This window comes from Aethalodelphis obliquidens, unplaced genomic scaffold, assembly GCF_003676395.1.
Source record: "Aethalodelphis obliquidens isolate GAN/ISIS:26980383/991018 unplaced genomic scaffold, ASM367639v1 scaffold11, whole genome shotgun sequence".
Classification (NCBI taxonomy): Eukaryota; Metazoa; Chordata; class Mammalia; order Artiodactyla; family Delphinidae; genus Aethalodelphis; species Aethalodelphis obliquidens.
In genome coordinates, this window is record NW_020837955.1 from 10,232,369 (window position 1) to 10,244,273 (window position 11,905).

The 11,905-nt window shown below is 40.2% G+C and overlaps 1 long non-coding RNA gene across 2 annotated transcripts in view; it reads right to left on the minus strand.

Moving 5' to 3' along the window:
• The window catches only part of LOC113623187 (uncharacterized), a 49,823-nt gene extending 41,493 nt beyond the window's left edge, over nt 1-8,330 (minus strand). For both annotated transcript variants that reach the window (XR_003433819.1, XR_003433818.1), the window contains exon 1: nt 7,779-8,330. This is a non-coding gene — a long non-coding RNA (uncharacterized LOC113623187). The remainder of the gene's footprint in view (nt 1-7,778) is intronic.
• Nucleotides 8,331-11,905: the final 3,575 nt, after the last annotated feature.

Here is an 11,905-nt window from a genome sequence, read left to right on the forward strand (position 1 = left end):
TTCTTTTTAAATTTATTTATTTATTTTATTTTTGCTGTGTTGGGTCTTCGTTTCTGTGCGAGGGCTTTCTCTAGTTGTGGTAAGCGGGGGCCACTCTTCATCGCAGTGCGCGGGCTTCTCACTATCGCGGGCTCTCTTGTTGCGGAGCACAGGCTCCAGACGCGCAGGCTCAGTCGTTGTGGCTCACGGGCCCAGTTGCTCCGCGGCATGTGGGATCTTCCCAGACCAGGGCTCGAACCCGTTTCCCCTGCATTGGCAGGCGGATTCTCAACCACTGCGCCACCAGGGAAGCCCACCAATTTGTCTTTCAAACAGTCTATGTGTATCCTCCATGTGATACTGAACCTCTCAGAAGAATTGTGATCTCTTCTAGCAATGTGCCAAGGGAGCTTTGGCAAGAGTGGGGCTCATCACCATGGCGCTGGCAAGTCAGTCGTGTTACGCTCATAATGAGAATACGTTTCACTAAATGAAAGGATTTATGTAGTTTCCAGAAATAATTAGCTTGCTGCTAGGCTGGGGTCCTCATTGATGTTACTCTCAGACCACCTTCCCAAATAACTTTAATAAAGAAAAGAACTCTTGACTTTTCCATATTCTGAAGATTTCAATCTAACATGTTATTCTGATAACATATGGAGAAGCCTCTTAGATTATCTTGGTCCCCGTCAGGAATTTTGTTTCCTGTACTGAGAGCATCTTAGTCACAGAAAATATTTGTGCTTATATGGTGATAAGGGCCATAAAATATGAAAAACATGTTTTGCCTATCAGACCATTTAACAAGCGTACAATGATGATTGCTACCACTAGCAATGCGATCCTAAGAGAAGCAGACCCTTGGATTCAAGGAGGAAAGGGAGAGAAATGAAGCTACTATTTTAAAATGCATATAACGTCCCAGAAGCTCATATATTTAAGTACCATCACTCGCTGAGTTTCCCACGTGCCAAGCTCTTTGTTAAGCACGTTTATGCCCACGTTCTCTCATTTAATCATCACGCCTATTCTCTGACATTGGTAAAAACAGACCCCATTTTCCAACTGGGAAAACCGCAAGGCAAAAGTTAACTTGCCCAAGGTTCCTTATCTAAGAAGTGGCAAGTTCAGAACTTAAACCCTGAAATCTGGATTTGAAGTCTAAGATTTCTCATGCTACCCCTTCATGTTTCCTACTGTTGAATTCAGCAGATGGTAAAATCTTGACCCTTACAATTGGAGCAAGTAGGGGTGTAGGATCTCATTTTCTGACTAATATACAGTAACAGATATTATCATATAGGAGGACAACTTCATGACCTCTCTATGTATACCAACAAAATGAAGGTGTACCCCAAATAGTCTGTCAAATGAGGAATAAGCTAGATCTTGATCTCTCTAGAGATCGACGGGTTCCAACAGAACTCTAAAATCCTGGAGTCTCTACTTATAATGATTTTGTTGTGTTTGTATCATGGTCCAGTTTTAGATCAACTGCTTACATATAGTAAGTTTTCCTCACTCATCAACCTCTCCCAACTCATGGCTTTTCCTCCAACACCTTTTCCGTTTACAGGCATACCTCACTTTACGGCGTTTCACTTCATTTCACTTCACAGATACTGTGTTTCTTACAAACTGAAGGTCTGTGGCAATCCTGCATTGAGCAAGTCTATCAGCACCATTGTTCCAACAGCATCTGATCACGTTTTGCTAATTCTCACAATATTTCAAACCCTCCACCAGCAAAAAAGATTTTGACTTGCTGAAGGCTTAGATAATAGTCTAATTTTTTAGCAATAAAGGATTTTTTAATTAAGGTAGATACATTTTTTTAGACACAATGCTATTTCACAGGTAATAGACTACAGTATAATGTAAACATAATTTTATATACACTGGGAAACTAAAAAATTCACGTGACTTGCTTTTTTGCAATATTTGCTTTATTGTGATGGCCTGAAACCAAACCTGCAGTATCTCTGAGGTCTGCCTGTATTTTCATAAATAGGTTTCATAATCAAAAATACAAGAGAATCATAGCAACACTAATTCCACCCCCCAGGGCTAGTTCCTGAAGGCATGCTTCAGACCTTGCACTTGCTTTTCAGACAAGAGTGGAAATAATTGGGCTGCACTAGGTCTATTTTTATGAAATTATTCTGAAGAACAGTCATTAAGTTGGGAAGAGTCTACCTTATCCATCTCCACGGGTTTGCTAAATGAGGACAGTGGTTTGTGAAAAAGCAGTTGTGAGCTTTTAAAACCACCACGTTTCATACAGTAGTTGATTTCTTATATACTTCAGTGGGCCTGGTCTCAAAGCCCAAACTTAAAAGAAAAAGAGCCATCACTAGCTCTATTTTAATAACAATTCTTCTCTACAGTATCCAGAACTATGTGACATGCTCAGAAAAAATATCCTTATAAACATATAAATTCACATCATAAAAGCAATGTCGTGATTCTTAAACTGTGGGGTAGCCTGTCCATTAGTGGGATATTCGTTTTTATGATGGGTCTCTAAAAAGTGGTCCAGAGTGTGAGGTGGACTCGTGCAGCACATGATTTCCCAACAAGGCTCTTTCTTCCTGAGATTTGCAGAGTCACCTCAGTGGTTTTCACAGCTGCAAGTGGTTTAGGGCAACTAGAAGGGTTTCCAGGCCAAAGACGTTGGTTCTAATCCTGGATCTGCTGGTAGAATTCACTTCATTTCAATATATTTCCTCATCTCCAACACGTGTGGTTTGGACGAGATGATTTCTGAGGTCCTCCACAAACCTCAAGCTCTAAGGTTCCTTCTTCTACCCTCCCCACCCCCCATCCCATACACACACTGGCTTCTTCCCTTCCCATTGCAAACACCACTGGAAACAGGAGTGACATCTCAGACTGGTCTGATGATCAGACTCCAAGATACTGATAGCGGCACTTTCACTGCTGAGCGGGGTCTCCGTGCAGTCAAATGCCCACTTGGGAGTGGGATGCACTTGGCCGTAGCTCCCTTTCCTGCTCTTAGCCATGCAGATGAAGTGGAAAGTTGGCCCAAGGCTTGTTTTCCATACCACTCTGCCCTCCCTTGTTCCCTGTCCACAGCAGAGCTCAAGCCCATCTGCAGCCTCCGCTATTTTAGGCCTCAGATTGTGAAACAACTGCATTTTTCCTTACAGTCTCTCTCTCCTCCCTCGCTCTGTAGTTCCGTACCCCTGCTTCTGCGGATGTGATAGACTGGGTATAACCAGCTGGGGGGGAATTAAAAATTAGGCTGATACAGTCCCATTAGCTTTCCCAGGGTTCTATGAACTGAGAGCTCAAGCCCAAACCCCCTTGCAAACATGTAGCTTTTTTCTCAGCTTACTTTCTGCATGTTCCATATGGTTGCCCCTTCCCAGAGAACCTTCTAGGGAGGAGAGGACTCAGGCTGAAGTGAGAAGCAGAAGCTCTCAATTCCTTCTCTCTGACACTCCACTGTCACCAATCATGCCATACCAATGAGATGGTTAGGAGAATACCCTTTGAGTTCAGAAACAAATACAGACAACCGTTTTATCAGAAGTTAGCTTATACCCTAATTAACAGAGAGTTTGCATAAAATGGAAGCTCTTACCTGACAAACATATGGCAAAAATTCCTTTGTCTGAACTAGTTCACATGAAGCTCAAGCCTTTTTTTCTCAGAGTATCTCTAGCTCTATCGTTTTCTTTTACCGTGTGTCTGTCTCTCCCTCTCCCTCTCTCTCTCTCTCACACACACACACACACACACACACCACACACGCTCTGCAGGTGACCATGTAGGTACATCACTGCATCGCATTGAGCGGGACTGAGGATTTAGTCCTTCCCAGACAAGCCACCTGAACAGGGAGCCTGCTTGGGAAGTCCAGAGGAGAAATAATACAACTGGTCCCAGTTTTTCCCGTCCGCAGCCCACATATACACCCCCTAACACACGCACGGCATCTGGCTTGCACACCCTAGCATCTTCCCACCCAGTGGGAGCTGTGCACCTCGAATCGTTACCGTAGCTATGAAGACTGACTTCTCGAGGACATACCTCTGGACTGAGGAAATGTGCTGGCCAGAGGCAGCTGCTCGCTCTGCCCAGTGGGGCTCAGGCTACCCTCCTCTCTTGCCAAGTTGAACTGGGCTCCCTTCCAGCTTGTCCCTGAGGGCAGTGACTTATCATTAATGACATTTTCCAGGTCCTTAGCCTCTCATCCTGTCATGGGAATCCTATCATTTGCACACCATTGACTGGGGCCTAAACGCTGCTTTGGGTGTAGAAGAAAAAGAAAGCAAGCTGAAAAAAATATTCAACAGCCACGTCCTCAGGCAGTTATGAAAACTCAGCTGAAAGGGTTATGTCTGGCCTCCCAGAGAAGGAGAAAGAAGAAAGACAAAAAACATTCAAGAGCTGTCAAATGCCAGAGTTCCTTCTGTAAGTCCTTCCTTCCCCTAGTGATAATAAATGCGGGCTGTGTCGAAAATTTCTCATTTTTCCTAACACTCCCTGAGCAATTCTCAAGCTGTTGTCATTAAGCTAATGTTTTCTAAACCATAAGAACATTTATAGTAATTAGACATGGAAGGCGTCTTACCTTTCCAGAATCTTAATGCCGTAGCCTAGCAGAGGAAGCTAAGGAGTCTTCTCAATTACAACGGCTACTCTCTTGTACCATCTTTTTGTTTTTGTTTTTCAAGAGGATGGGGAGACCCGGGGTACGATGACAAGGTAGCACAAACCTAGGGCAGAGCTGGCTCCCCAGAGAACCCAGAGAGGAAGACCTGTGCCAGGGACCACCCTCTGCACCGCGCCACAGCTGAGAGAAGAGGAAAGATGGGAATTGTGTGACTTAGAGACTGTCCCATTTCACCTCAGTGCTAACCAAACGTTCTTGGTGACACTGTATTCCTTAGAGTGGCAGGCGGTAAGAAGTCATTCTTTCGGGAGTGATCCCATGTGCTTTGTACCCCATCCAGCTTTGTCAACCTAGAGCTCCTCTACATAATGGGCTGCCCTGGCCAAGACTGGTCCCAAAGATTAGATTCGCTACATATTGTAAAAATATTACATATTCAGAGTAAAATCTTCAATAATGCAGAATGGTATATGATGAAAGGTAAAATTCCTCTCCTTATATCCTTATATCCTTTAAGAAATGATTTATACATATGCAACTGATTCTGTAGATAATAATTTTTTAAATATTCAAATGGGGATCACACAGAGCACACTGTTCCATTGCTTGCTTTTTAAACTTAATGTATTTGGACATTTTTCCATATCGGTATGCTCAGATCTAATTTGTTCTTCTTAAGAACTGAACATTGCTTGGGCAGACTGTAATTTAATGAATCCTCTCCTAAGAGACTGTTAGGTGACTTTCTGTTGTTTGTTGTTACCAGCCATGCTGCAGTTAAATTGTTTGTACACATATATTTGTGTAGCTGTGCACGCGGATCTTCGAAGTGGAATCCTAGGCTTAAAAAGTATGTACCTTGTAAATTCTGATAGATGAAGTCAGATTGATCTCAACAATAGTTACAGGTAAAGTGTTTGCTTTTCCACAGCTTGGCCCATGCCCAGTTTTCACCACTAACTGAAAATGGGATTTTATTGTTTTAATCTCCATTTCTTTAATTATGAATAAAATTGGGAATATCCCTACTCACAATAAATCTTCAGTGTGCATTTATAATGCCTTAGTTTTACAGAAACACATTTCCTCCATGAACTGCTTATTCATATCCTTGACTCATTTTCTTTTGGACTGTTCAGTTACTCTTCTGGATTTGTAAGATGATGTACATATATAGGAAATGACAATATCTTTATCATTTGCATCCACATTTTTTCCCACTTTGATCTTTGAATTTTTTTACTTTGTTTACAAGTATTATTAAAATACTAAAGTTTTACACATTTTTAAACGTAACCCAATTTGTCAACTTTGTGCTTCATAACTTCTGGGTTTTATGTCACACCCCAGGAGCTTCCCCACTCCAAAATTATTTTTTTAAGTACTGGTATTTTCTTCTAGCACTTTCATTACTTAATTCTTTAAGTATAAATGTTTTAATAATTTGGAATTTATTTTGGTATAAGACATGACATAAGGATTGTTTCCAAATTTCCAGTTGTCCAAAAATAATTTATTATATGATGTAATTTTGCCTTAGTGATTTCAAATACTACCCAGCATGTCTAGTCTGAAAACATATGCAGGTCTATTTCTAGAATCTGTAGTCTGTTTCACTGATTTTTTATTTACACCTTGATTATAAACCGACTTAATTACTCTAACTTTATTATGCATTTTAATACTTGGTAGGATTAGTTTTTCCTCATAATTCTTCTTTAGTATATTTTATTTTCAAGCTGGAAGAGTTGCAGGCAGACTCCCTCTTCAAGGGTAGTGGCTTGAGCTTTTGATGACTGTTCTTTAGTTCTGTGAAAACCCAGTTGAGTGGGTCCTTTGGTTGTGCAATGCCCACCCATTGGCTCTGGGGAAGACCTAAATGTAAACCCAGAAGCAATCTGGGGTCTGTCCAGAAATGTAAATTGGGCAGATCTTTGAACAGATCTATGTTTCTATAGTTTATATAGCCAGTAGAGAAACATTTCTTCCCTAAGTGTGATTTATAATGCTGTATTCATATACACGAGTGCATGTGGCAGAGTAAAGTGTGTCTCTGTTAGCATTTGTGTCCAGGAGTTGCAAAGATGGGATGGAAGAGCCAGCATCACAGACGAGCCTGAGTGGAGTCCTGATGCTCTCTTCACCTACAGTGCAAGAGAGAAGGTAAAAAGGAACAGGCCAGGACTGGTGCTGTCCATGCTGGGCCTGGGTTCTTCATTGCACAGTTGGTGTCATGAAAAACTGAATTAGGAACACGAATATGCTCAAACTTCAGACTTCTGGTTTATTCTAGAGCCTTCAGAGAAAACCTTCTTCCTGTGGAGTTTTCTCTACAGGGAATGAATATCTCTAGTCATCTTGGAAGGAGAGGTAGGGAACATGAATGTTTGGAGGTCTTTATGGCAGGGGGGCTAGACTCTAGGTAAGAACGCGCTCAAGGGCACTGCACTATGGACGGTTAGGCAGCAGGCTGGGGACTCCACTGAAAGGGGAGTTGGGGAAAAAGGTACACCTTGTAGATGACCTCATGGAGGGGCTTTGAACCCTGCCACACCTGGAATCCTTTTTGCATTCTCTTTGCTGTTATTCCCTTCTGAAACCCCGAAGTCTTCATAAAGCCTCAGACCATCTAACAGGCAGTTATGGGGGGTTAAGGGAAGTGGCTGTGCCCACCTGGGGAAAACAGTCAAGGGCCATCCAGCTGCAGGACGAAGAGGGCTGGGAAGCAGCAGGCTGGGGGCGAGTTGGCAGGAAATGAACTGACAGAGGGCAGAGGTGGCAACAAGAACCATAACCGATGTCTGTAATGTGAGCGTTTCCCAGAAGCCCCAGAAATACCAACATAGGGAAACCTGGAAACCAGTGGAATTTCTACAGGCAGTCAAATTTGGTCACTAAGGAGAAATGTGACCTCACACCTGTTGAAGAAGGGTCGTTTCTGTAACAAACGTGTAACCTCTTGTAAATACGTTTTGTTCCTTAATGTGAGGTATCCTTTTCCTCATTAAACTAAGTTTTTCAAATAGGCCAGTTTCTGTCTAGGCCTCACCTGACAGACTCAGTTTTCAAATAGTCCAGTAAATCCTATCCAGGTAGGTAGATTCTTTATCCTAAATAGATAACCAAAATTTAAAATCCATCTTATCCAGGTGGTTACCTCAACTCCACTCTTAACAGACGGGGGGCTTGGACATCAATCTTGGCTGCAGCCTTTGCTGGTGAGCAGGGAGAAGTTGTCGTGATGGACAGCTCCGGCATCTTCTCATGGATACTGCCTGTGGAGACAGACTTGGCTCTTCCAAGTACTGCTAAATAAAAATAATTAAAGAATTGCAGTTCCTATGAGCCCACACTATCCTTCTTTCCGTCCTACCCTCCTCTATGTAGGTGAACAGATCTATCTAACCTCCCACCCTCCACGCTGCCCTTAGACAGCCTTTAAAGGACTCGTTCAATACAAGCTTCCTTTGACATTCCCTTCAACTCAGGTTAAACCAGATATAAATTTGGATTTGGGAAGATCCTTGTATCCCCCTTACAGACAACTCTGTAATGCAATTATCACTTAACGTTACCCAGTTCTTAAGCACCCAGGAAAAACCGTCTTTTGGCTCAGTTGCCATTAGCCTTCATGAGTTCACTCATCCATCAAATAAGCACTTATTGAGCATGTGTCTACTGTATTCACAATCTTATACCATGAATAACAGAGATGATGGTAAGAGTAGCTTTCATTTTTATAGTGTTTTTATTTTTTAAATAATTTCCAAATGTATTACCTCATCTAATCCTAAGTAGAAAAAAAATGTCTGTGTCTTAAAATAAATTTAGAATCCTTGGGAAACAATAATATTCCACGCCAATGTTAAAAATATAATAAACTTGATACTTTTTGTTATGTTTTACAAAATAAGAAAATTAACATAAGGTCAGCTTAATCTTAGAAGGATAATTAGAGGAGTTGACTCAGAGCAATTTTTTTTTAATTTTAGAGATGAATATGAGTAAATTTTTTTAAGTTATTTTTCATATAATCACAATATGGAAACTTTGGAAAATGAAAAATAAGACACCACTATCCTAATTGATATTATTAGCATGGATAAGAAAAAAATAATGAAATGGAGTACGTACTAGAATGTTTCCTTCCATTGATTTTTCTAGTATGTACTAGAATGTTTCCTTATATGCTATTTATAAATATACATGGATATCTATCTATATATATAATTTAATGTTCTGATTTTTAACTAACATTAGGGTGTAAATATTTATATGCTCCCTCAGAGTGTTATTAACCATCATTTTAATACTTATATCACAGTGACTGTATCATAATGTACCATATAACCACTGCTCTATTACTAAACATACAGAGATTTCCAACTTTTCAACTATTCTGAGCAAAATAGTCCTCCCATATTGTTGTTTCCTTAAGTTCCCTACAAGAAACCTTTTTTTTTCTTTTTTGGAAACCTATTTTGAGTAATCTATCTTCTTTTGAGTTCAAGCTTTCTTGCTGAAACTATGGTAAGTCCTTGCAAAATTAAGGTGATTAAAATCTTTTTTTTTGCGGTACGCGGGCCTCTCACTGTTGTGGCCTCTCCCGTTGCGGAGCACAGGCTCCAGACGCGCAGGCTCAGCGACCACGGCTCACGGGCCCAGCCGCTCCACGGCATGTGGGATCCTCCCAGACCGGGGCACGAACCCGTGTGTCCTGCATCGGCAGGCGGACTCTCAACCACTGCGCCCCCAGGGAAGCCCAAGGTGATTAAAATCTTAATGAAGATTTTTGCTGCAATTTTCACTAATTTAAGTCTACATCCATTCTTGAATGACTAGTCCTCCACAATTTTTTCTGCCTGCTTTATTCTTCTGCCAGGTAAACAACATATTGTTTTCTGTCAACGCTTTGTTATACAAACACGAAACCATTACCATCAATAAAACACACTAATTAAAATAAAAGTTGGGGTATCTTTAAGGACTAAACATAAAAAACGAATCAGTAGCGAAACTAAGCCTTTTTTCTGGGTTGAATTAAACTGTACAACATTTTGACCTGTGGAATCACTCTGGTGCACTGAAGACAGATTTAGGAAAACATTTTCCTGAGTAATCCAGTGGATTTGCTCTGTTTCTGTTTAGTTTTTGTCTCTTTTCCCCAAGTCTGTTTGCATGAAAATAAGAAATGTTCCTGATTTCCCACCTGCATGGCGCCATTCTGCTACTCCTTTAATTAACCAGTCCTCTTGAAATCACCTTTCACTTTCCTCCCACATTGTTCTAATTCTATCCATAGATCCCGTTGTTGAGCTGTTCACAGTACTTGCTAGCATCCCATTTGGTGGTTGATTTTATAAGCAAAAGCAAATCAACAGTTTTGTTACATTTAAAGTTTCACATCCAGATATATTTACTGCAGTAACTTCTACACATCTTTTTCTTGCAGGAAATTTCAGTGCAGATCATTTAAAAAGTGGAGAAATGGGCAGTTATTGCAAAAACAAATGCTGCAGGATCAAATTCCTCCAACCAAAAATAAATAAAAGGTCCACAGGATACATGCATCTTAAAATGTCTCTCTATAAATGTCAGGATGTTGAATATAACTAGGAGTACTTCGTAAGATTGGTTAGCTATTTAAGCTTTATATACAAAGAAGATTGAAGAACAAATATTTTTATGTTTAATGTTGTTACAAAACAAATACATGTTTACTGTAAATATTCAAAATTCACAAAAAAGCACAAAGAAGAAAATAAAATCAAATCCACCAGTAATACTTTAATATTCTCTGTCAAGAGAACCACACTGTTAACATGATGGTTTTCTTTTTTATAAAAATGGAATCATATTCTACATCAGGATCTACAATCATGCATTTTCCAATTAACAGTATACTGTGAGCAATTTCCTGCGTTATTAGTGTCCTAAAACATGATTTTTATCTTATTCTATATATAAATACACCATAGATTATTTAATTCCCACTTTTTAACAGTCGTGAGGTTCTTTTTCTATTATAAGTAAATGTAATTGTGACCTTACATACATTTTTTGTACATCTCTTATTATTTCCTTAGAAGAGATTTCTGAAAATCTAGAAAAGTTAGAAAAATTCCTAGTTTTGCTGGTCAAAAAATATGAACAATTTTAGAAATTTTTAGTAAATGCTGTGGAGTTGCTCATGAAGGACTTTTCATTCTTTCAATCTATGAAAATGTACTGCATCTATTCCTTCCTACATTTAAATTTTTAAAAATCAAGTGTGAATATTGTTAACTAACTTCATCTGTTTGCCTATGTATTCATCCTTCAGTCCCTTTACATTTTAATCCTTTTGTTTCTGTAAAAATTATGCACCTAGAAACAATGGCATTTTGTCCCATCATGCTTATAACTGGAAGAAGCCCACAGTTCATTTCAACCTTAATGCTTAATCCCTTCAACCAAAGACTGTTCTCTCCCAGGAAGGGACTCTAAGATTAATGGAAAATCACCACTTCTGACTGAAAAAAAAAGACTTTATACTCTAAGATAGGCACCTAATATTTTAGCTGCCCAGTATCCCTTCCTTCCCTGAGTTAATATTTTTGGTGGGGCACGGGGGGAACAACACCTGCCCCATCCTCTCTGCTTAGAGCACAGTTGCCAATCAGTGTCCTGCTCCTGGTCATAGTGATTTATTCACCCCTTCAGTAATTATTTATTGAGTGCCTATTTTGTGCCATGAGCTATTCTAAGATCTTGGAATTCAGCAGTGAGCAAAAAATGAAAAAGTTCCTGCTTTCTTGGAGTTTAGATCCTAGTTAGAGGAGTTGGGCCAAATTAGACCAGTTGGAGTTATTTTCTAGAGTTTTACATGCAGACAGTGAAAAAATTACTCCTTTTCCCCCCTTGATTGAGAGCTGTAATGATACAATCCCAGAGCTCCCAGCAGCCATGCCCTCTGCCCTGTGATGGCACTAGAAGAAGGAGGCCAAGACATACTGTAGAAGCTCAGAAAAGAGCTGAAGAGTGAGAGAGAGCCACAGTCCTTAAGCTGTTTTGCATCCCCAGACCCATCCCTCTGTTGCCTAGTTACAAGAGACAGTATAGTGTTCCCTGTCTTTTTTTGTCGGTAACCTATTTGTCTAACACAGACTCTGGTCCCACACTGATAAGTGCCTTACTTTCTTTTCTTCTGTCCTAGAAGATGGAATCTAGGAGTGCTAGAAGCAGGAGATAACATATGCTCAGCTTTTGTTTACGTGTTTGTTTGTTTTTTTTTTTTTGCTATTA